Below are 25,933 nucleotides of genomic sequence, written 5' to 3'. Positions count from 1 at the left end.
GTTACAGCCGGACGCCGAGCAGAATCGCAACTGTGCCTATTCAAAGCTGTATGGATTATCTGTAAGAGCCATTTTCATTCGTCTCCAGTTATCATTGGAATGTGTTCATTGATTTTACTCTAATCGACCTATTAAACAGATTGATGCAATCGAATGCATCAGATATCATTTTTAAATTCTCATTTGGTATTTCAGTGTCTAAGTGTTTCCCTCAGAGGTGCCTGTTGAGGTATATTTGTGGCTGGGTTTAATCACCGGATCAGCACTGCAGATATTATTGTTTTAATATCTTTCCCAATATTATTCATTATTGGACTAAATCTGCATAATCTGGCTGAGATATGCTCTGTAGTGCACAGAGACACAGCCTTTAGAAACCCAGCTGGGGGGGGGGGGTTGTAAGCTGTCGATCATCATTTGGTGCTACCATTACACTTCATTATTTTATTTACTCCATTGGGTTACAATGAGCCAAACCAGGGAATTTCTAACCCATCGGCCGGAGGTGTTGATGTCTCCCATTTCCCATCGCCGCTCTTCATTCCCACCAGGTCTGTGGTTAGCCCTTCTGAGCAAGCACTCTAGATTCTCCGAGGGACGTATCATGTTCGGTGGACCCCGGCCACTTGGCTTCCCCACTCTTACAGACCTGGTAACAGTAAACCACCCCCGCACATCAGGAGATGCTGCCATTGACCAGCTGTACTTATGATCAGCACAAAGCACTTATCAGTCAATAGTGATGAAAGCACAGAGATGCATTACTACCAAAAAGCCGTAGGTTCTCTGGGATAATTCCTGCCAGCTGGTAATCATCCGGCTGAGGCATTTCAGAAATTTACCCACAAGCTGACACGTTTTCTGTACCAGCATCGTGGTCTTACGAGACAAATGAAACATAGGGCTTCTTTCATATAGCTTTAAGGAGGAGAACAAAGGCGTGATGTCTTCAGAAGTCATCAGCAACATCTCCTAAGAGCTGTTACCTTGAAGGCTGATTCCAGTATGTGACATCCAATAGACTAATCTAGATTGCAATGCCAGAAACTCTCAAGAAATTAAAAAATAATCAAGTCTTGGGTCACGCAATATATTAGCAAGCCAGGATAGAAGGTTGCTGAAGTTCCATCAGTCACCTCCACTCAAATCCAACTGCCCAAGACCTGCAGGCTTTAACTTTATCCCAAACCATTCATTTAAAAAAATATATATATTTTTAGAGATCGCTCACACCATTTTAAAATCAATGTTTGCCCTAGAAGAACAGACCAGAAGCAGAGATAAGCTGCTGGACACACCATCAGGTTATGGCATCTAACCTGCCATTGCAGATGGAGCGGCACGCTAATCAGGGCTGAGGTTTGAGTTACAGGGGAACAAACCGGCACGGCAGCCGACTCTGCCGGGGGCGAAACAGCACCTATAGCAGTTATTGTCAAAAACTACTCCTGATGTATTTATTAAATGTGCTGTCTCATTGTTTTGTGTTGGGCTATTTACATAATTTCTGTCAAAGCTTCGCAGAACACTGACCTCAGTTGGAACTGCAGCTAATGTAAAAATTACCATAAAAAAAATCAAAGTAAGACTGATCAGAAATAATGGTACGTATACCAATATACAGTATAGTGTGCAGAGGAGTCCATAATTCTGTGTTTAAACCCAGTGGAAAATGGGCAAATGATTTACGGTCTTAAATGGGTTTGACCCATTTCAATGCTCATGTCTTTTCAGTTCTGCAGCCTGTTGTTCCTTTCATCATTGGTCTACATTGCGCTCTGCCCTTTACCTGCCAATCATTCTCTCTTTGCTAATCTCACTCGCTAACTGCCGCCATTCCCCTGAGAAGCACAGGTCTGTTTCTGGGTCATCGATGGAGCAGATGACTAGACTCAGGCTTGGACCCCCCTCCCCCCCCCTTAAAGCCACTTGTTGTCTCTCTCCCACTTTGGTATTATCTGGGGAACCCATGGCAAAAGCCTGTCGATTGGGTCCTTGTTATCTGCAGGCTGCGCTCAGACCTGGACAACTCTGCCTGTGACTTCACTCACCATCATGACCTATTCTTACCTTGCTAAACCCTTTTCATGAGCTCTGAAGATGGATGAAAAAGAGATTTCTCCTCTATACATTCCTATTATAACCACATTAATAAGTGCTTCTAAATGTCAGTGCTACGTCAGGAGCTTAAATATGACTGACTGTTTCCTGATTTTTTTCTTCAGTGAAGCGAGCAACAATAAGAAAAATAACAGATCTGACAAAAAAAAGTGAGAAGAAACGCTCTGATCTAATGGGTAGTTGTCTGATTATTTTAATTGAAGTGAAGCAGTGTTTCCTAAGCCATCTGGCATTAGCTATTTTTAGCCTCACTCTGTTACTAAAAAGGCTTTGAGAGTAGAGGACTTCTCGATGATTTTACTGAGGAAGCACGGCGGCGTATGCAAGGCAGAGCAAGAAGACCGTTCTCCTGTAGTACTGGGCGAGCTGTCTAACGCTGGACCCGGAAGCCGGACTCCCCTGCTCAGGCGAGAGGCAGCAGTCTGGGCATTGCTCCCAGTCCTGTTGTATCCAAATCACCGACGACAGGAAGCTACAAGGAGCCCAGGCCGCAGAAGGCGTGGCTGGGAAGGCAGGGGACGTCGGGGAAGGCGCTCAGGATCAGCTCGCTGCTGTGGGATTGCAGCATGTTAACAGAAAATATCCCTTATGGAGGAGCGAAGATAAGTGAGTGACAGTGGCAGGAGAAGGACAAGGGGAACCTTACGAAATCATACGCGGGTCCAAAAATTAACACCTCACACGACATTGGAAAGGAGTCAGAGGACAATCAAAACTGGGTAAGGCCATTGTGGCACACCACCCCCCCCCCCCCCCACACCCCATTGCGGCACCCCCCACAGAGAAAGCTGTATTTTAGCCTGTTCACTCAGAGGAATATGTCCAGGCCGGTAATAACCGTCAGTAGCACTGACCGCCAGTTTCACTAGAACAGTGTTTCTCAGCCCAGCCCTCGGGGGTTCCAGGCAGTCCACGTTTTTGTTCCCTCCCAGACAGGCCGCATTTGGGGAAGGAGCAAGAACATGGACCGTCTAGGGGTCCCCGAGGACCGGACTGAGAGACACTGCGCTACAACACAGACAGGGAGGTACCCAAGCCTCATGTCTCACCATACTCCCTGCTCTGTACTCAACAGCTCAGCATACAGCTTCTATCTGCCTGTCTCTCCTCTCCTAGTTACAGCTAAGGAATAAAAAAAAAAACGACATCAGTACATAAATCTTCAGAATGTGGCCTAAAATCTTTAAAGCTCTTTTTTCCACATGCAAAACTAGGCTTTGAAAAAGATCAAACGTTGCACTCCGTTTAATCCAAAGCATCAGTTTATACTCGTCTGAGACCCTGTCCTTCTGTGTGGATCAGGGTTGGCCTCTTCCATACTCTTACTTCAGAATGACTGATAAATGGTGGTTAATTAACATTCGATTGCACCAAAACATCTCCACAACAAAACAGCAACCATCCTAGGGCTCATACACTCCAGACCCAGCAATCCTGACTTTAATTGCAACTGCATACAATCCATACAAAATCACAGAATATCGCTCCCAAATAACCTGAGGATGCCTCACACCTCTATCCCCAAACTCTGATATTTTTCTGTCAGCACTGCATGTGATCTGTCTCCAGTAGACATTAAGAACCCATTCGCACTGCATTTAAATATGTCACAATTCGCAGGCACGGAGCGGGGGGCAGGATGGGGAGTCCAGGGAGTCGAGGTAACGGGGGGGTTATTTTGGGGAAACACAACAGGCATGGATAACTAACTGACGTCAATGACCGGACTGGGGAAACATTCACAAACAAACGCTTAAATACATTGGACTAGTTAAACGCAACTAGAAACAGCTGATAACACGGGGATTCCACATGAGGTAGATGAGGGGACGTGGCACACAAGAGGATCGGCACGACTGGGGCATGAGAAAATACCTGTCTGCGCTTTTTTATGTAGCCGAATGTGACATATAAGGGATGTTGTGAATGAAAACCTAAATGACAGAAACAACAAAACAAATTTCTTGTGCCGCTTTAGTCCCTTCCACCGGCTACCTGTTAGCTAAAGCACAGACTTCAAAAGTTCCTTCACTTACATATAAAGCTCTCAAAGGTCTGGAAGCTGCGTACCTAGCAGGACCAATTCAGATTTACATTGTTCACTCGGATCAGAGAACGCAGGTCTCCTTGTTACCTAAAATATATAAAAAATAAATGTTGGCACAAAAGTCTTTAGCTACAGGGTCTCTAGACTATGAAACAGCAAGGGACAGCATGCTTGAATGAAAACAAGGTGGAATATTTGCCAAGAACTGAAAGATTCTTTTTGAGTGAAATATGCTGAATGATTAAACAAACATTGCCTTTTAATGGAAAAACATACCGTGCGTGGTTTATGACAACATTCATTTCATATCTAATTTTTCACAACAATCACCATCTGATGAGTATGAGGATATTGCATTACCATGCGGAATAACATTTATTCACATATTTTCCTCTCATTTTGTAACTTTAATGAACTAACGGCCAAAAATGTTTCTCTAGAACTTTTTCATGTTGTGCAGACCTCATGAATACAGCCTCGCCCTAGGCTACCTTAAACATGCTTATAACATCTACTTTAGCCTACAGTTGGGCAAAATCATTAACACAAAGTCTATTTTATAATAAAATGTTAATTATCTCATGTAATTTATTGAATGATGTACTGAAAGTGAAAAACAGAATGGAATTGGAATCCCCATTGTAAAGTCGAAACCATAGTAACCCAGACAGTATCTGTATTGTCTTCCTCCATATTAAGGGTAATGGCATAGAATGCTTTGTGATCATTGGCCTGACGTGCTCCGGAAGGGAGACCTGATACCCTGGTGGTGTGGCAGGCATATGGGGAGATACACGGGCATCTAGGCTGACTTCAATGGATAATTCCTGAGCAAGGAGTTTGCTTTGGAGCAAGGAGTTTTAGAAGTTCCGTTTGATCTTTCGAATCCCTTCTTCTATTCTCCCGTTTCCTTCTAAGTTGCATTTCCGTTTCTTAGTCTCTCTCATGTCTTTTCTTTTCATTTTCTGAGTTCTTCAACTTTGAGTTCTCGACCATAATAAGCAATATGCAAACACGAGAAAACAGCAAATCAATCAATAAATAAGTTATTCATTAAGTTAATCAACCTCAGGATCAAAATTAAATGGTGATAATTCATTGAATGGGAAAGGACCCATTTCAATCAACCAATGAGTTATTGCATCATTAATCAGGTCATCACAATAAAACCAATAGCCAACATGCTTAATTACATAGTAATGACATATTGATTAACTAGAATGGAGCAGATTATGTTGAAGTAAAAAACAAATATTGAGATGTTAATTATAAAACCCCTCGAGTGACGTATTCTGGTCTTGTGGGTCCAAGCAGAGCATGATGTTCCTGACCTTGCAGGCCGGTTTAGGCGACGCCCAGCTGCTTGTCTGTAGCTTTTTCTACTGTTTCCGCTTCTCTCCTCACATCTTCCTTAAGACTCGCCTTCCCCGCTGTCTCACATCAGCCAGTAACCATTTGGTCCCTGTTTCTCTGTATCTCTGCCATTTCTCCATCTGCGTTCCAAGGTGTTTTTGTCAGGATCTGTATTGCTGCACATTCTATGTCACGGCTGCATTTCAGCAGAACAGGGAGCACATTCCCTAAGATATGTACACAACCATTAAGGTGACTGTTTAATGCTTGATACAGACAGGCCATGTAATGGAGAGTGTAATGTATGACTCAACAAGTTCTACAGGAATATATAAGCCTAACATAATGTAATGTAAAACTATGTAAATACATCATTTATATACATTTAGTAAATGGAAATGCCTCATGCATTAATTAACATCCTATATGTTTCGCTATAGTTCTGAATTTTCCAACCTTTTAGAAGCATCTTGAATCCTGATAGGAGGAACCTGCGTAACGTGGCGGAATCGAACAGGAAGTCAACTGCGAGAATTTGATATCTTTTTTTAAAAACCTTGATATTGCACAATAGATTTCTATAATTTATAATTTAACAGCGTAGAATGTGGTGGAGAGGGGTAACTAAGACCAGGAAACAACACAAAATCATCAAAGGTGCTGTTGATATAAATTATGTTACTGGTTGGATGGTGTTACAAAGGGAATGTCAAATTATATTAAGAAGTATTTCAAATGTTAATCTAACCAGTATATTAAGAGATATTTAATGCAGCCAAGAAAAAAAACATCTAAGAGCAGGAATGACCAACTTGATGAAATAAAGTTGAGACTGATATCTGACAATCTAAAGCTTATCCAGGGTTAGCTAATCCAGGGTTGGCCCGCCCTATAGGCAACATAGGCGATGGCCTAGGGTGGCATGCGATTAGGGGCGCAAAAGAGTGAGTGAAAAAAGTCAGAAGAAATACTTCTGGTAGAACAAACAATACAATTCTGTGACAGTACAGTTATTTACACTAGCTTTGATATTTCTCTATACAAGCTAGCTAGTTAGCAGCCAGACACCCTGTGCTACTGAAATATTTTTAATATAATATGAATTGACAAAATTAGTTTTTTCTTACTCTGGGGGATGGGGGGCGTGTAGCAGAATCTCACATAGGGCGCCAGAACACCCAGAGTCGGCCCTGGCTGAATTCTTGAAGCTTGAATTACTTTAGTTTATCTGCATCAAGATCATAGGTAGCTAAAGAGATGTGTACCATGTCACATCTAAAAGCTCATGTGCAAGCTGTATGCTGTCTTTGTACTGATGCCTCTTCAAAGACATTAAAATGATATCCAAAACAGAATTCATCACCCAAGAGAAGAAATGTATCATTATTTGTAGTTAAATAGTGGCAAAAAGCACGTCCGCGGACTTGTTACTCTAATGCAGTACGATAATGCATTGTTTTCTGGTGGCTGAAACACTTCATTAAACACGCTTTGACTTCTACAAAGTCATTGGCTCAAATATGCACAGAAAGCACTCGATCTTAAAAAACGGGAACACATTAAACCCGATCCAGTCATGTCACTGCTCATTTTAGGGCTGACTGTAAGGTGCTACGTCTCACAATAAATGCATGTATTATATAGATCAGCTCATGAAAATTAGCTTCTTTTCTAACACAGATCTTACCTGTAATGAATACAGATTATAAAACATTAAATTTACAGTTTTGTTTTAATTTGGAACTGAAAGTGGAACAGCGACCTCTTGGCTATTAACAGATATCAGTGGGATGATAGTCTTTGCAAACACTCATTTAGTTTGTCACAGAATTGATGTTTATACCTCAATAAAAAGCTGAACCACATTTTTCTGCTTCACTTTTGTCCTGTTTCTCCGGTCAGTCTGTAATGCTACTTGTGGAAATACCCAACAAAAAGAGGCCCATGTATCTCTCTGACTGCCTGGCATTTACCAGCATACAGAGTATTTCATACAAAGCCAAGCTAAGAGAATGCAGAACCCTGTCCATACAAAAGTAATAAGTGAGGGGCGGCATGGGGGCGCTGCGGTCAGCACCTCTGGGATCCGGGTTCGAGTCTCCGCCATGGCTCCATGTGTGTGGAGTTTGCCTGTTCTCCCTGTGTCATTGTGGGGTTTCCTATGGCTCCATGTGTGTGGAGTTTGCCTGTTCTCCCTGTGTCATTGTGGAGTTTCCTATGGCTCCATGTGTGTGGAGTTTGCCTGTCCTCCCTGTGTCATTGTGGGGTTTCCTATGGCTCCATGTGTGTGGAGTTTGCCTGTTCTCCCTGTGTCATTGTGGGGTTTCCTATGGCTCCATGTGTGTGGAGTTTGCCTGTTCTCCCTGTGTCATTGTGGGGTTTCCTATGGCTCCATGTGTGTGGAGTTTGCCTGTTCTCCCTGTGTCATTGTGGGGTTTCCTCTGGGTGCTCCGGAGCTGTTACACCAAAAGGCACAAAGTGAGGCTGATGATGATTCACTTCCCCATAAACTTCAGCCTCCCCAAGGCAGACGTGCCGCTGCTTGCGGCTCACCGGAATACCCATGGGTTAATCCCATTACCTGGTTACCCTCTGGAGTAATACCAGCCTGGCTACTTACACACCCAAGATTTTAACCAAGCTGCAAAGTCTCATCACTCCCCACAAGTTGCAGCTTGAGCATTTTTTTTGTAATTGTAATTGTTCCTTGTTCTATGATTTTGGATTTTCCACAGTTGCCCGATCTTCCTTCCCCCAGCTTTCTGACTGAACTCTGTGACTGGATCTTAATCTGCGAGTTTCTTGTCTCCTTGACAAAAAGATAATATATGAATTGTTAGCTAATGTAGATTTAAAAAAACCTAATATTAAGGTGTGTCATTCATTTAATAATAATAATAATAATAATAATAATAACTTGTACCTTGTGGGTCTGGACCTGAATAATCTGTTTGACCACAGACCAACCCCAAACACAACCCCCCCCCCCCCCAACCCCTATGACACCAGGCCTGTTGTATATACATATATACGCTCACACTGCACCACCAGCATCCATTTTCCGTAACTACTTACCCGCAGCGAGGTCACAGAGGATCTGGAATATCCCAGAAAGCACAAGCAACACACTTTGTGGGATGCCAGTTCAACACAGAGCATGCGCTGACTCACACAGCTGCATGGCACACCCTCGCACTCACACACAGTCACAGGGAATGCGCTGACTCACACAGCTGCATGGCACACCCTCGCACTCACACACAGTCACAGGGAATGCGCTGGCTCACACAGCTGCATGGCACACCCTCGCACTCACAGGGATTGCACTGACTCACACAGCTGCATGGCACACCCTCGCACTCACACAGTCACAGGGATTGCGCTGACTCACACAGCTGCATGGCACACCCTCGCACTCACAGGGATTGCACTGACTCACACAGCTGCATGGCACACCCTCGCACTCATACACAGTCACAGGGATTGCGCTGACTCACACAGCTGCATGGCACACCCTCGCACTCATACACAGTCACAGGGATTGCGCTGACTCACACAGCTGCATGGCACACCCTCGCATTCATACACAGTCACAGGGATTGCGCTGACTCACACAGCTGCATGGCACACCCTCACACTCATACACAGTCACAGGGATTGCGCTGACTCACAGCTGCATGGCACACCCTCACACTCATACACAGTCACAGGGATTGCGCTGACTCACACAGCTGCATGGCACACCCTCGCATTCACATACAGTCACAGGGATTGCGCTGACTCACACAGCTGCATGGCACACCCTCACACTCACACACAGTCACAGGGATTGCGCTGACTCACACAGCTGCATGGCACACCCTCGCACTCACACAGTCACAGGGATTGCGCTGACTCACACAGCTGCATGGCACATTCGCACGCACTCACCCACTCACACACACTCACACACACACGCACACACACACGCACACAAGTGACTAAAACACAATTTTACTGACAAAAACAAATTTAGACAAGCTGCATCTCTTAGAACCAGAGAAGGCAACCAGATAACTTAGTGGACAACCATGGAGAGAACACTTTCCAGAATATTCTAAAGGAAATATTGAAGATCTCTGCTAAATCCAACACATTTCTAAAATTCCAACCACAAATTAAGAGCGCCTTATTCGTCACTCTGACTGCCCCCAGGTCTGAGTGACCCAGGTCATACCGGTGCACACAAAACTCATGCATAACATTCAACAGAATGGGACCTGTGGATAAATAAAACTCACAGCGGACAGAACAGCGATTACAAAGGCATTCCGCTGTGCCAATTGTGGATATTCTCCCCCCAAACCATCCCTGCCTTAAACACCACTGTGCCCTGTGATATACTTTACCGCAGAATGAACATGAGGGCATATCTTTCCCCCGTCGGTTCGGTAGCTGTGAATTTCGAGTCAGCCTTTGATGTCGTTATATTGCTTCTGTATGGAAGATTCCGGATTTCGCATGAAAAGAAGGTTTAACTCCTAAGCACGTTATTTCAGGGGATTTGGGGGCTGTGCCTGAATTAATATTTTTATTCTCTTTATTTCACAAACCGGATTACTCTCTGCTGGCTTCATTCGGCCTTGCCAAATATCACTTTAGGTTTTCTGTTCCCGGATACCATTCTCCGGGTCCCTGGTGCTGACCCCTGCAGGGACCGAACTGTATGAGGCCTTTTAGTGGACATTTCTCGGAGGTACTGTTGTTTTATGTCAGAACTGAATGTGTTACAAGAGCTCATTTGTACCAATAGTAGAATGGAAACACAAAAAAATCAAACATCTCAGGCTGCTTCGTGCATATAAATTATGAAGGACAATCATTTTCAATCACAATACAACCTTCAATATAAAGATTGGTGGAATATTTTTTTTTGTACAAACCTAATTATCCTGGGACCCGTAGGCTGCGCTGATACTATTGAAATCTGTTGCATTACGCTTTGCAATAACTGCCGTATCATGCAAAATACCATAAAGCTCAGGCAGCTGCTACCAAACTGGAGAGGGGAACCATAGTGTCAATCCCCAGCCTTCTGGTTATATGCCTAATAAATCAGGAAATAAATGCAAAGGAGTTTTCAGATTGATAGTATGACTCGGGACAGAACCAGGTGATATGGTGTTAGGCAGGAAACAGGATCTTTATGTGAAACAACGGTGACCTTTTCTGGGGGGGGGGGGGCAAGATGGGGAAGGAGCCGAACAGACAGCACAGAATAAAAGAAAATGAAAAAACTGACTTAAAGGAAACAAACCGGATGAGGTGGGGTTTGCGGCTTCTTGCAGGTTACTCATTAATACCCAAATCAGGGAATGAGGCCCAGTAACTGGAATCACCTGACACTCCCAAGGCTGCTGCATGGCCAGCAGATTATTTTTAAAATTCTGGACATAACTTGCAGACCTTTTGGTGGCCTCTCCTGCCAGGGCACACAGCCAGCAGGGGGCTGCGGCCGCCTTCTCTGGCCCCATCCCGGCTGCTAATTCGGGGGACGGAGGCGGGAGCCAGCGCTGTGCACAGCGGACTCCGTCTACTGGCTGCTGGACAGGGGGAGATGGCGGTGTCTGTGCAAGGGGCCGATTCCAGCTTCGCCCACCGCTGCCGAGCTTCTGAGCTTCCTGCTTTCCTCAGTGAAGGACATCGTGATCTATGGCGTCTGGGTCGTGAACACAGGTCGTGCCAAGTTGCCCTCAAGTGGACTACACTCCGATACAGGATGTTGGGACCACACCCCAATGCAGGGTTTTGAGATTACACCCCAGATGCAGGGTGCTGGGACTGCACCCCGATGCAGGGTGTTGGATCACACCCCCAGGGCAAAAGCCATTGTTGGGATCGCAACTACAGCACAAAACACCGCTGTAACAGAGAACCCATTCGTCTAGCATGAGCTACACAACTTACATCTCACACAGAAAGCTAAGCCATCTCCCCCAGAAGTACCTCAGCCAGTCTCATTCTGAAAAGGGACCTGCAGACTGTGTCTGCCCAGCAGGGCACTGCCTTTCTGTCTCCTTCCACTCATCTATTAAAACCAGACCTTCTCTCCCCACTGAAGACTACTCACCTGGGGGGCTGAACCCTGTCACATTATGTCAGTCATTATCTTAACGAGCGAGAATGACAATGAAGGTCATGGCATTCGCATTAACGGCTAAAGCCAAGGTCTTTGGTGCTCTTTTAGTGCCGAGCAGAGACCAAGGTCTCTGAGGTACCTGCTTCGCTTTATTCGGCCTGACTTTGCCTGCGGGTCATGGTCACAGTCACAGCAAAAGACACTGAAATTACACAAATTATCGGCCAGCAGGACACCTGTGCTCCCTGAGTTTATCTTGAGGCAACACACAAACGTTCAAGCACCTGTGCAAATACATCAGGACCTGAAAACTGGGAAACGGACAGCAGAAGGGCCCAAAAATCATAGTAACGTTTGGGAAAGCTCCCACCTGCCATCTTACAAAGGTCTTTACCTTAAATTACTACAAACCAATCACATCCCAGTGCAAAAGCTAACCGCAACAAAAAAGGTACACTCTGCAAATGAATGTACACCAAAGAATCCGCTAAGCAAACATTGAACTTGTCTTTCTGAGGAAACATAATGGTGCTGATTAGCTGATTGCTATTGAGTCATCATTCACAATAAGTCTTGCTAAAATCGGCAGCATTCATATTACTGGAATAGGAGCTGAGAGTAAAGCCAGGCATAAATTGTACATTTGCGTAGTCATATGTCAAGAAACAAACGCTGCCTCTGTTGGCCGTGCGTTACAGCCCTCAGAACAGCGTGGCGTGCATTTCAGCCCCCAGGACGGTGCGGCGTGTATTACAGCCCCCAGGAAGGTGCGGCGTGTATTACAGCCCCCAGGACGGTGTGGCATGTATTACAGCCTCCAGGATGGTGCGGCGTGTATTACAGCCCCCAGGACGTGTATTACAGCCCCCAGGACGGGTATTACAGCCCCCAGGATGGTGCGGCGTGTATTACAGCCCCCAGGACGGGTATTACAGCCTCCAGGATGGCTCGGCATGTATTACAGCCCTCAGGACGGTGCGGCGTGTATTACAGCCTCCAGGACGGTGCGGCGTGTATTACAGCCCCCAGGACGGTGCGGCGTGTATTACAGCCTCCAGGACGGTGCGGCGTGTATTACAGCCCCCAGGACGGTGCGGCGTGTATTACAGCCCCCAGGGCGGTGTGGCATGTATTACAGCCTCCAGGATGGTGCGGCGTGTATTACAGCCCCCAGGACGTGTATTACAGCCCCCAGGACGGGTATTACAGCTCCCAGGATGGTGCGGCGTGTATTACAGCCCCCAGGACGGGTATTACAGCCCCCAGGACGGGTATTACAGCCTCCAGGACGGTGCGGCGTGTATTACAGCCTCCAGGGTGGCGCAACGTGCATTACAGTCCCGAGGAAGGCCTAGCGTGCATTATAGTCCCCAGCACGGTGCGGCGTGTATTACAGCCCCCAGGATAGCTTGGCATGTATTACAGCCTCCAGGACGGTGCGGCGTGTATTATAGCCCCCAGGAGGGTGCGGCATGCATTACAGCCCCCAGGATGGCGCAAAGCAGCAGGCATCCTGCCTCATCTCCTGTGAGTGGGAGATAATCTGGTCTCTATTCTGGGGTACCTGGCTGATACTCGCTGGCCCACAGAGCTGAAGAAAGAGGCCACAGCTCAACAGATTCCCCCCGTCCTGCCTACTCTCTCAATCTCTCTCTCTCTCACACACACACACACACACACACCATGAAGAAACAGACCCACACCACAAACAGAAGGAAAGCCCTTCAACATCACCGCTCTGCTATACTCAGAAGAAGAGGAAAAGTGTCCTGTTTAACAGATGAAAAGGATGGCACAAACACACATCATTAGTGAGGTCGGCAGGTTCTGTAACAGTCAAAAATACAGGCTCCAGTCCCAAAGACTGCTGATCCAAGGAGTCTCCCCAACTGCCTCTTCTGGAGGACAGAACAGGAAAAATGGCTTTGCCATGTGCTGCTGACTATTTTCAGAGCATGTACAAAAAAAGTTACTTCAGCAGAAAGCATCCAAAACACAAATGCGCCTGATAGCTCTCACTGTTGGTGGAACCAATAAAGAATAGGACTGTGCACTTCTCAGGAATACAAAAAAAATCCTGTGTGGAGGAAACACAGGCGAACGAGCGAAACGTCATACAAACCCAGTTGGATTCATTTTAGGGCTGCTGCGATTATTCGAGGTAGTCGATGACGTCAACGCTAAAAATATTTTAAATCGAGGTATAGTTTTTTATTTTAATGAAATTACCGTTATGATTTCGAAATATGCTTAATTATAATAAATGTTCTCCTTTAATATCACTGCGTAATTATGAGAGTAGTTTAGTTGTACAATGTGCAAAGTTTCGATGGCATAGCATGGCGCTAAGCACAAGGACCTGAATCGATGTTCCGTCGGAGTAGGAAAACCACCTTATGTGTTGTCTATTAAGTCATGCTTATTAAATTACCATTATTATGGAAAACTTTTAAATGTCTTTTGTCCTTGTAGGTGCCAAATACACTCATTATTAAAGCCATAATGTTTTCTGCCTGCTACCTTAGGCTCTCCATTGAATACGTGTTGGTTGAAAATATTTATGCTCTAGGCTAATTCTATATGTTGATTGGCGGATTCGATGTGTGTGTTCGTGCGCATTCGATTTGTTTCACCCAATGTTATCTTAAACTATAACTGAAAGGAAAACGGACATTAAAAAAGTTGAAATAAAAATGCAAACTATTTACCAAACAAAAACGTGTTGGACGTTAATCTGGGAAAAGTATTGCCACACCACCTACGTCTTTTACCTTGTGTAACCACAGTATCTCATCTTTTAAAAGCTGTTATGGCTAGTGAGCTGTCTGTTTCTTTATCGCCACTGATCTGTCGAAAAATACTACCTATCGAGACGTGCTATCGAGCCTTTCTGCGCATGTGCAGTTCCACCGTCTTGGGATTAGGGTTAGGTTTTAGGGGTTAGGGTTAGGGTTAGGGTAAGGGTTAGGGTTAGGGCGATCGATTAGCACTACGGTAGCATTTTTTGACAAGGCAGCATATATTGACAGAACACCACGTCAGTTCTTATCACTTCCGTGATCTATACTAAAACAGTTGCATCTGGCGTGCTCCACTAACTTAATTTAATAATCATAAAGATACGCCAAAATCACGCAGATTACTAACTTTTTGGCATCACAATACGCATCTCATTAACATTTTAGGCATACTACTAATCTGATTATCGAATTTTGGGCGAAAATAATGTCCGCATAGTTCCGAAAAGCCAGCGTCCATTATCTAAAGTCCTGCAATACAAACAGTTTTTTGTTGTCAAAATAAAATTAACTTAAATTAAATTAAACCGTTTTCTGGGGGGGGGGGAATAATCGTTTAGATTAATCGACTAATTGGTAAAAAAAAAAAAAAAAAAAAAAGTCGATATAGATTAACCAGTAGAAAAATAGTCGTCAGTGGCAGCCCTATTTCAGTTACACATTTTCCAAGCCCCGACTACTGTAGTAAACAGCAGAACGCTCATGCACGTAAAACAAGGAATTACAGTCTTAAATTATACTGGAAAATAACAGGAGTAAACACACAATGCTGACACAGCTTTATGGAAACCTACAAGCAGTTCTGTATTCTGAAACTTCAATAAGAAAACTGCTTATCTGTCAGAAACCCATGTCACACAGCCCTTTGCTGAGGTTGTTCATTCAAAAGGAGCCATTTCCTGCTTCACAAGACAATGTATTTCGTTACGAATCATTCATTTGTGCAGATATTCAAGGGAATCGGGCACTATATCCTCTCGGAAGGCCATGGAGCCCACACTGCTGTAAGTAAACATCCAGTCTGTTTCCATCCCAGAATCTTGCAAATGTTCAACAAAAACGGCAGGAACCTAGCCCCCCGCCTGTACTGGGGGAGGGCACAAGATATATATCATGATGAGGAGCCTAGAACTGCCCTATCTCAGAAAATAAAGAGCACAGGAGCTGAAGTGGAAGCCCGCGAATGCTGGTCGCCGTGGCAGCCGTGTGAGTGTGCCTAACCGCCACTCGCTAAATCCGTCCCCCCTCTCTCTCTGGGGGCCTCATTAGACCACAGAGCAACAGGCCACCGATGCCAAGAGGAATGGGCCGTTTCAGGCCCGGAACCAACTGGCCGCTGTACCCCTGACCATGCTGGCTCTGCATCTGGCCCAGGCTAATGCTAAGTACGGATAAAGCAAAACAGGACAGCAGAGTCTTCGCGAGATGGTGACCTCCTTACAGATCTCATTTCTGAAATGCAGAAATCAATTTCCAGCCTGTGACATCTGTAATTATTACAAACCTGTACCTAATTAAATAACCAGTGAAATATTACTGTAATGCAGCTGTTTTCATTAGGTATTCTAACTTTGTAAGGACCAAACGCAGGCTCATATTAAGACAATACTTATATCTTTCTTCATTCTTAAAGTAAGGGCTTCGGAGCTCAAAAGTATAGGAGAGACCAGTCAAAGACGGTGGGAATTTTCCGGATGCCTAGTGCTGAGTTGATTATGCGGGGAATTTATCATTCGGGTTGTTCATTTATTCAGATACTTGCCGCACTGCTATACTACTCACCATAATGGTGCTCTTGCATTTTAGTCTGTTCTTTTTGCTGGGTTATGATCCACAATCCAGCAGTGATCAGCAGTATATAGATATATGGGTGCTGGGCAGATATGAAATCAGAACCCAGGCAGATATATCAGGAGTGTCACGTGCCCCTGCTTGGAGTCCCCCCCCCCACCCGCGCTGGACGGGCCCCTGGTTCTGTGGCCGCGGTGTCCGTCACGGCAGATGGAACCACAGATGGATGCTGTTATGTTTCCATTATTCCTGCATGTGCCCTCCAGCCGTAAGCCCTCTTCTCCAAGGGTCATCCTTAGCCGATGCTCCTAGAATCAAATCCCACCCCCCTCCCGACCTCTTTAGCCATAAACCGTAATCTGTTGGTTTGGGATCGTGTCAGGCTGCCCCAAAAATATGCCCCGAAAGTCTGTCTATCTTTGACAGCTTCCTCTGGAGCGTCACTAATGCCACACTATTGTGTGTGAGTGTGGGGGGGGGGGGGCAGAGTCAGAACCAAAAGATGTGTATTACAGTATGCCTATCTCTGCTCTAGTGCTGTATCGATTTTCTGTCTAGAAGGAGTCCATGATGCACATGGTATGAAGGTAGAGATCCTGTCTACAGTAAGTGATACTAATAGCCTTACAAAACGAACCAATTAAATAATTAACTTGTGCACCATATGGTGTCACCGGGAGCTGCTGCTGTAGATCGCAATGCTGCCCCTTTATGCACAGATGGATTCCATGATATGATTTGGATTAAGAGCCTCGCTGCTAGTAATTTGAACCCGCAGCATTCTGGTCACATGACACTGGAAATTTACCACGGCAGCCCCTGCTGTAATTTGGCGCTTCAAATCCAACCGCCCACCCCTCCCCCCCAGGTATGACGGAAACATCAGCATTTTATGACCGAGATTAAGATAAAGATGATAAATCTTTAACACCTACAATTAATTAGGATTTTTAAAAAAGCCAAAAAGCAGGGTGTTACGTGGTTATCGGGGGATTACCACAGCAGTCGTTTTGCTTTTTTCCATGTCTGGTAATCATTCCTCGGCCCCAGAGCCTGTCACTTTCAGCTTCATGAACTCCTGCTTCCAGCTTATTCACACAACAAAATTTTTGTTGCTTAACTGACAAATCTGAATTGAAGTGAAACGTGATTTTCCCTGTCCGGTATTTTACTGTAGGGATTCATGGTAAGGGGCTTGAAAATGTATGCTAGATGGGATCACATGGAGCCGCTCCCCTCTCCCCCAGCCCGAAAACCCCTGACAGAGGCCACGACCAAAACTCAGCTGCCATCCGCGACGAGCCTCGGATCCACCGCAATCTCGCCGTGATGCGAGTGGGCATCCTGCGAATCGCTGCGCCCTTATAAACGCTGCATGCTGCTTGGACTCGCATGGTTGGTGACACCTGCCCTGTGCCGGCCTGGTGTCGGCCGTCACAGTGTCACAGAGCGGCCAAAGCCTTTTGCTTTGTTTTCAGATATGCCACCTGTGCGTCACTTTCGCAGTATGCATCCGCTTTCCCCAAAAAATCTAACATCACCGTAAGAAACCCCAATATGTGGTTCGACTGACAGGTCGGGGAAAAAAAGAGACATCCTGGGACGCTGGCTGCTCTCGACATCGTCCTTTCTGAGTGATAACACTGGAACGGCATTGACAGATAAGACTTTTCTAAAAGCACCTCTGCTCTCATGCTTAATGCTTCTGCTTCTTCATGGAAGCGTTGACCTTTCAAAAATGCTAACAAGGGGATGTCCTGAATTGGACAGGGAAGGTAAACCTACAGCTAGTTCTGCTTTCATCGGGTTTCGACCAGTTGAAAGGTCTCATTAACCCTCATGCATCTGATAAGTAGACAGAACATGCTGCTTTCAGGCTGAAATACAATATAAGAATGGTTTGATTAATAACAGGCTCAAACTGAAACTTATTTTGGCCGTACTGTGAAGATGAATGCAGGGGAAGAACTTGAAGGAGAGTGCCCTCTCAGTGGAGAACATCCACAGCCGTGCCCCACCCTCTAGTTCTGTCACCAGCACTGGCTTCATGGTGCAGACATAGCCCACTAATGACTGGAAAAAAAAACTTCCTATGGATCTGCAACTGCCACAAAAAACTAACCCTACAGTACAATGCGCCACTCAGTCAAAGGGAAAAGCAGCTGCTTTAATATAGGGCTATTTTTTTCTGGGGGGGTTATCAGCCCCAGGAAAAAAGATAATCCATCCAGTGTAATTCGGTTCCCCGAAATGTGCCTCTCGTCATTAAAACATTAGTAGCAAGATCGATTATTGCGAGCTGCTGCTCCTTTAAATTTTCCGATATCATCTTGTCTGAGTAAAATGCGTCTGATGCTGGGGCTTTGCTGCTTTAATTATAGCCGAAACGAGCTTAATCCCGCTTCAAACGCAGCTGTGGTTTCAGCGTCCTGTGTGGCGAGTCTGCAGGGGTATTTAAACCGATTCTGCCAGGGCATGGTGCCACGGCGCCGGCTATGAGCGCAGCGGGGGCGCGGGGATAAAAAGGGGCACCGCAAAAAAGCGACGCGGGGCCCGCAAAGGAGGCGAGCGGCCTTTCCTCCCCCTTCGCATCCCTATTCAGCTGCAGTGACCGTGATTCATCTGACACAAGGTATGACGGCAAAAAAAAACAATTTAAGCTGCCCAGAAATAAACGCACCCAGATGACGAACCTCTTACAGCCCGATCCGTAAAATGAACAGAACGACAGCACGCGTGCATGCGCGTGCGCGCACGTATTTAAATACCCAGATAAACACGCAAACACAACGGTATCTAGCTGCGTCATGAGAATGAATGTGTATTAGTAAGTATCATGAATAAATATGAAGAAAAATATGTGATCATGTTAGTGGCAGACTCGAAGAACCTAATATATTTAGAGGCTTTCCTTTTAAGAATCACTCAGTTTAAAATTGGTGTAACTCTTGTGGTACACTTGAGCGTCATGTTGTTGTATTTGTATTGATCATATCAATACTGCATGGTAACTGAATTTTCGATTTTCATCCCCGCTGCTGACAGATTAGCAGAGATGTAGATAAACGAAAAAGGACAGGTTGCTGTTGAGGATGATGTCAGCCCTGAGCCACGTAGCTACACACAGCCTTATCTGCGTTCGCTGCTGATGAATGGCGGGCTCGCGACAAAGCCGCCACCGGAAACAGCTCATTCAAGTGTGACATTTATTCTGTAGTAACACGGGATCTGTTGCTTCAAAACTGTTCATCAACTCATTTTGAGAAATGTGGGGGAGACAGGAGTGAAGTCATTAACTCCTGCTAGTAAATGAAATCCAACACCGTCCTGTTAACCCAGAAACCTGTTCAATAGCTAATTAAGGCAATTACTCTGCGAATGACATGCCACTTAATCAGGAAGCCATTCGCAGTGTTGGCTTAGTGTCCATGGGCAGTCTCAGACGTCTGCTTGCAGCAGCCCTCACACTGTGCTGCGCCTTAAAAATAATTTCTCTACCGGTTCTTTTTAATTTATCATTAAAATGGGACAGTTGTGCAGTGGTTAGCGCTGTTGCCTCACACCTCTGGAACCAGGGTCAGAGTCTCTGCCATAGCTCCACGTGTGAGGAGTTGGCACGTTCTTCCCGTGTCGTTGTGGGGTTTCCTCTGGGTACTCCAGTTCCCCCCCCCCCCCCACAGTCCAAAGACCTTCTGAGGTTAATTGAGGTTACCAAATTGCCCGTAGGTGTGTGTGTGTGTGAATGACTGGTGTGTGAGTGTGCCCTGTGATGGGTTGGTGCCCCATCCTGGGTTATTCCCTGCCATGTATGTGTGAGTGACTGGTGACAGGACTTAACAGGGACTGAATAGCGGCTGTTAAAGTAAGTTCAAGTGAATCTAAATTTATGCATTTATAAATAAATAAATCTGCTCCCAAATATACACAATTATGAGTCGACAGAGCAAATAAAGACAAATAAAATGTAATTACAAAGTGAATGATTCCTTTTTTAATTAGTGTTTTCTTCAAACATGATATTATGTAAAGTAACAGGAACAGCTATAAATTTCTCTGATTTGTAAAATGTGAAGGAGTGTTTTTAAGGGTCCAGCAGAAATTTGGGATTTTATCTAGCAGTATATTGGTGGCCACCTCCAGCTCCTTAAGGGCCCATATTTCACGTAGCTCACAATCCCCATCAGCAGCTGTCTACTTACAGGCTGCAGAGGAAGCCGTCAACCTCAGCGTTTTTATTTTCCAAGGTGGCTGGACACTGAAGGACTCCTGTCACTGTCCCCGAGGACGGCCAAGTCCTGTCACCAGAGCCCCTCTCCAGTGGGGGCGAGGTGTTCAGGCTGTGACATCCGAGCACTGGCAGTATTGATTTTTCAGTTTAACCCCGCCATTTGCCCGGCTGACAGTGTAACGCCCTGTCCCCTAGGAGGGGACCTGCCCACCCCTGCCGCCTGATAGGCACTATTTTGAGGACATGGACGAGTTTCTGCTGTCTGCTGCGTGGCGGCCCTCTTAAACTGGGTAAATGTCAGCATGTTCGCCCCGCCGCGCATCGCTAGCAGCCATGGGACGTCTCTTCTGTAATCTTGGTCTCACTTAGCACTCTGCGGCTCAACCTGGGGTCGGCCAATAGAACTGGAGGCGAAAAAAAAAAAAACGGCGGGAACTGCACTGCGCCGAGTCACGTGGCGAGGAGCCAGCTCCCGCTCAACAGAGGCGACGCGCCCTTTGTTCCCCGCGGAGATACCGCCGTGGATAAGCAACGCCACAAAACAACAAAGCTCAACTCCGCAACACAGCGCTGTTGGGAGTTTTTTTCTTGTATGACTTTGATCTGCTTTCATTTGACGGGAGAGGCAGACATGTTTATAGCTGTGATTGCACATGACACCTAAATTAAAATCAGCAGGACTTCTCCTCCCTCTGATGTCATTTGTCTTCTTTAGGCGAAAGCTGAAGCAATTCATCAAAGCTAGCGTATAAACAAGTGCCTGTTTGTGATAGCTTATAAAAAAATGTTCCGCTTGCCCTGAGCCTTTGGGAGTAACTCGCTACAAACCATCTCAGAGGGATTCTCTTGCTATTAGTGGCTGTGCTGAGTTGAACAAGGGGGGGGGGGGGACATGGAAAGGTTTATCACGGTACAAGATTAAAATACATTAAAGTGCCCGAGTCAGGCCTCTCTCTTCCATTATAAGCATCGGAGACAATAATTAATTTCATACAGGTCGCCTTTGCATAGGAAAGCAGGAGAGATCTTCGGACCCAGCAGTCCGGGCGGAGCCAGCATTTATTTATTTATTTATTTAGCAGGTGCTTTTGTCCAAGGTGACATACAAGTGAGTTAAGAGCACAGAGTCTGCTGGTGACCCTGGAGAAGTCAGGGTTAATCCAGGACCTTCTGGTGAAATTATTATTCTGCCGGCTGTAGGATTCAAACCCAGAACCTTAAATTTTTTTGGACTTGGACTAAATGTTTATGCTGTGAACTTGACTGGAGGACTGTGGCAGCTACCAGTGACACACTGGGAACTTGGACCCTGAGAGGTCATGCACCCTAAGCACCCTAGGGGAGCATAAATTGCGCACAATGATCTATGTCAGTTCATTCTTACAGAATTTGACAAAAAAAGAAAAAATGCCGTTTTCTGTAACATGACACATTATTCTGTAAAATGACACATTATGAAGTGCTCTGAAATAAACTGAAATGTGGGCGGAGTATTGAGTTTGATTTCGTCTATTTATATATATATAGCGCCTTTCCCCACCTGGCTGAACTAAGAACTTAACATAGAATTGAATGGCCATGACTCGTGCTGAGCTATGACTCGTGCTGAGCTATGGCACGTACACCACCTTTATTTGTGATAAATATGATAGCTTTGGCTTAGATGTTTAATAGAAAAGCATTCGTTCCAGAAACAGTGTAACAAAATCAAACAGATCCAAAGAAATCAAGTCTAGTACACTTTAAAAAGATCTGTTTATGTCCCAAAAAGACGTTTTCCTCCCTTGAATGGATTGTTATGCTTCCTTTTGGTAGAAGAGCTGTCAGGATGAATTAGGACCAAGGCCGTAACACCCAACGCCTGAGAAGGCAATGTTCACATCCCGAGTAGCACGTTCGCCCCCCACACGGCCGAAACAACGCACAGTCAATCCTGCGGAAGAGTAAGAACACACATTTAAATCCGCCCGACAGGTGAGTGTGAATTCATTTTGAATTAAAAGCTTCACGCCTCTCGCCTGACTGAGCTGTTAAAGAAAATGGCTTTTAGCATTGTCATCCCTGTGGTGCATCTCCTTACAGCCATGCTGGGATGTCCTACACGGTGGCTTCTGTCTCTGTCTCTCTCTCTGTCCCTCTCTCTGTCTCTGTCTCTCCCTCTCTCTCTGTCTCTCGCCGGGGCCGTCCAAATACTCAGTGCTGTTGTTCCATAAGCTTCTGAGCATTACAGCAGTTATGCAACACTACAGCAGAATCAGAAAGGGAAAAAAGAGAATGCAGACTGTGTACAGAACTCACAACAACCGCTTCTGGCATCAATCGCTTCAAACAATAATGCATCTCAGAGCAGATATTGAAATTTCATGAGATCAAGTACCAAAGATCCTTGTTACATATGTTAGTCTTTCATTTTTAACTTAAAAATACAACGTGCATCAAAGCCATACCATCCATCTATGCATCTTTTAGGTGCGTATCGTGGTGAGGTTCATGGGGGTCAGCAGAGGGCGGGTCCATTGCAGGGTACATATACACTCACACATACAATCATACAGCAGCTACAAATGTGAATTAAACATCTGAAGCTTCGCCTTTAGCTAAGCATAACATATGAATATAACAGACAACACTACAGTGTCGGAACCAGGCAGCGGCTCGGTGGGACGAGGTTCATAGCATCTGCGAGGCTGAATCACACCTCCCTCTGTCGGTGAGGTGGGGCTTCGTCCTACAGGTAGGTGACCTGCTGTCTCCACATGAGCCACACAGTGTCCTGCCATGAGCCGCCATCCCCCCCCCCATGGGTCTGCTGTCTCAGCCCCATAGCCTCATGTCCTGTGTATATAATTATAGTCATATACTATAATTATGTTTTTTCATATTCTATTAAGTCAGCTAACATGAATCATCCTATAAATTGTTGTCAACAAGTAATAGTTGCTTAGCAATATATTATATGAGAAAAGTTTAGTGTGGATAAAGTCACTAGGTCGACACTGTTCTGTCGGCGAGATGAAACCTTGAACATTGCAGAAAGCACCGTCTTTGGACCTCTTCCTCTGGGTGATGGATGGAGCTGTAAAGGTTAAGGGATGAAACCCCCCCTCCCCCCCCCCGCTCCGATCCTACACCCTCGCCCCACGTGCCCCTGAAATCGGTGAACCCTTTCTGAAAGTCAAGATCTCTTCTTTGCACATGGGAAATCATCTAGAAGATAGATTAATGTTCTATATCATAGTTTTGTTCTGAAACCACTACAAGTAGAGCCACAGGCAGTGAAGCCTGGAGAAAAATTATGAAATCATGTTCTATAATATAATATAACCCTTTCTAACCAACCACACTGCAGAACAGGCCATAAAAATAGCTAAAAGTGCAGTTATTGTGTCTTACTAAATAAACCTTGACATGGCTTTGATATTCTCATGTTTTCTACGTAACGTATGAATGATTCTCAGCTGTCATGGAGGGGCGGGTATAATCGTGTCATCCCAGCAGAAAACAGAAGTTATGGAAATGCAGCATTTTATTTTGCACAGCAGGGCACAAACGCCTTATGAGATTTGACCCATTATGCTGCAATTTGCTCATTTCTCTCGGTTTCATAATGATGAAAAGTGTAGGAGAGTGTAAAGGAAGTTTGTGTAGAATGGCTGATGAGAAAACCTTCAGACTGATGTTATTCTGCACTCTCCCCTTGTCGTTTGTCATTTATATTTCATGGGGATAATTAAATGGGATGCAATGAACACCAGGCATCGTAAAATCAGCACACTGCAGGAAACCGTAAAAATAAGGTGTAGCCACTAACATCCTGAACTGCAACCATCTATTTTTGAGAACCGCAACCAATACAGGGTCCAATACCAGTAAGCACAGGACACATCCTCTGTGAGTTAGCGGCTCATCTCAGGGGATACTCGGCAAGGGCAACTTGGTGATATCTGTTTACGCAAACTACATGTCTCTGGGCTATGGAGGGAGACTGGCGCATCCAATGGAGAGGACCCAATTTCCACAGAACTCGGAGCAAATGCGGGGATTAATCCCACAACCCTGGGGGTGTGATACCTCCACTGCTCACATCGCCGCCTCCAAGCTGCGTAGCGTCCTAAGACATTTTGAATGGACTGCTTGGTGACCAACAGGAGAAGCTGAAAGTCACAGAGATGCACCAGCAAAATGTAATAATAATAATAATAATAATAAAAAACAGGTCACAGCAATTTCAGCATCAAAGTAAATTGCTTGACTTTCTGCTTCCTTGGGCTTCAGACACGCTTATGGATAATTTACTGCAGCAGCTTCTGAATCCTCCTGCGAGGGGGGGGGGGGGGTGCTTTATAGACACGGCCAGGCCGCTGAAATCTTCGGACGGCAGATTATGGCGACGGAGTAAACAGGCCCATCAATCACCCCGCCGTCTCTCCCCGGTGCGACACCTCGCCCAGGTAAGTCCCATCCGTCATGCCGACACCCCTAGAGGAGGACCAGACCTTCCCCAACGTGACCCCACCCACAGAGGTCAGCCAGGTGTGACAGATTGGGCGGGGCCTACAGTGGGCCCCATTGATGCCAGAGTTGGTTGCTAAGGAGCCAAACGCTGTGTGACAGAGAGCAGGGCACCGTGCTGGTCCAGGGGAGGGTAACTCTCTCAGGGTCCAAACGCTGAGAACATTTAACGGCAGCAGGAGAAGTGAGAAGCTCAGCTCAGCCACGGTTCAAGCACAGTGCAGTAACCCTTTCACATCCACGAGGGTTACGTTCCAAAGGTCCCCATGAATATAAAAACTAGTGAATAAATCTTGGGCCCCCTAACCTCAGCCCGTAACAGCCTGCCAGCCTGTACTGTACTCTACACTTTGCATGTCAAATTGCTTCATTTCCTATCTAGAGCTTTTTATATAATATATTAGACATCTCAATAATGCCCGTGTATGTACAAAGATACTACTGTATGCACTGGGAGCACTACGTTTTGGACCCATTGTTAAAAATGCAAATTACTGGCATAGAAAAGTTTAAAGGTTATTGTGAAAACACGCGAGATTGCACCGTGTGAAAGACAACGAACGTGAGTGAGGCTGGTCGTCGAGACAAAGATGCGCAGCCGACCCAGGCGGAGACCTTTAATATTAAAGATGTAGTATGCACTTATACTAACAAATATTACATATCACTAATATTTATATATTATATGATTTTATGTGACCCAGATCATTGTCAGAATTATTTTTGGCTTACGCATAATGTTTGAGTTCCTGCAATCTTTCGGTAAGTGGGAAACATTCCCCTTTAATTGCTCACGGCCAACTGGCAAATGAGCGCAAATATAACGGGGTTACTGTGTATTTGAACCACATACTGCAGGTTGAGCAAATAACCGCAGCATCTCTGGGGACACAAAGGTAAAATAGGGGAAGAGTCTCTGAAATGCTTCAGTACTGCATGGTTTATCCCGGGAGGGAATTCAGGAC

General features: G+C 45.4%; 1 protein-coding gene and 2 long non-coding RNA genes across 3 annotated transcripts in view; 1 reads left to right on the top strand and 2 right to left on the bottom strand.

Moving 5' to 3' along the window:
* The window catches only part of hs6st3b (heparan sulfate 6-O-sulfotransferase 3b), a 91,637-nt gene that overhangs the window by 46,223 nt on the left and 19,481 nt on the right, over positions 1-25,933 (bottom strand). The gene's annotated exons all lie outside the window — the stretch shown is intronic.
* LOC111834114 (uncharacterized) lies at positions 18,626-23,507 on the top strand. The gene is made up of 5 exons (XR_002835912.2): positions 18,626-18,860; positions 20,652-20,746; positions 22,272-22,430; positions 23,080-23,190; positions 23,490-23,507. It is a non-coding gene; the product is annotated as an uncharacterized lncRNA (long non-coding RNA).
* Positions 22,106-23,265, bottom strand: LOC111834115 (uncharacterized). The gene is made up of 2 exons (XR_002835913.2): positions 22,537-23,265; positions 22,106-22,389 (listed from the first exon to the last, which is right to left on the bottom strand). It is a non-coding gene; the product is annotated as an uncharacterized lncRNA (long non-coding RNA).

The sequence above is a fragment of the Paramormyrops kingsleyae genome, chromosome 16 (assembly GCF_048594095.1).
Source record: "Paramormyrops kingsleyae isolate MSU_618 chromosome 16, PKINGS_0.4, whole genome shotgun sequence".
NCBI lineage: Eukaryota > Metazoa > Chordata > Actinopteri > Osteoglossiformes > Mormyridae > Paramormyrops > Paramormyrops kingsleyae.
This window is presented reverse-complemented; position numbering and strand designations above follow the sequence as displayed.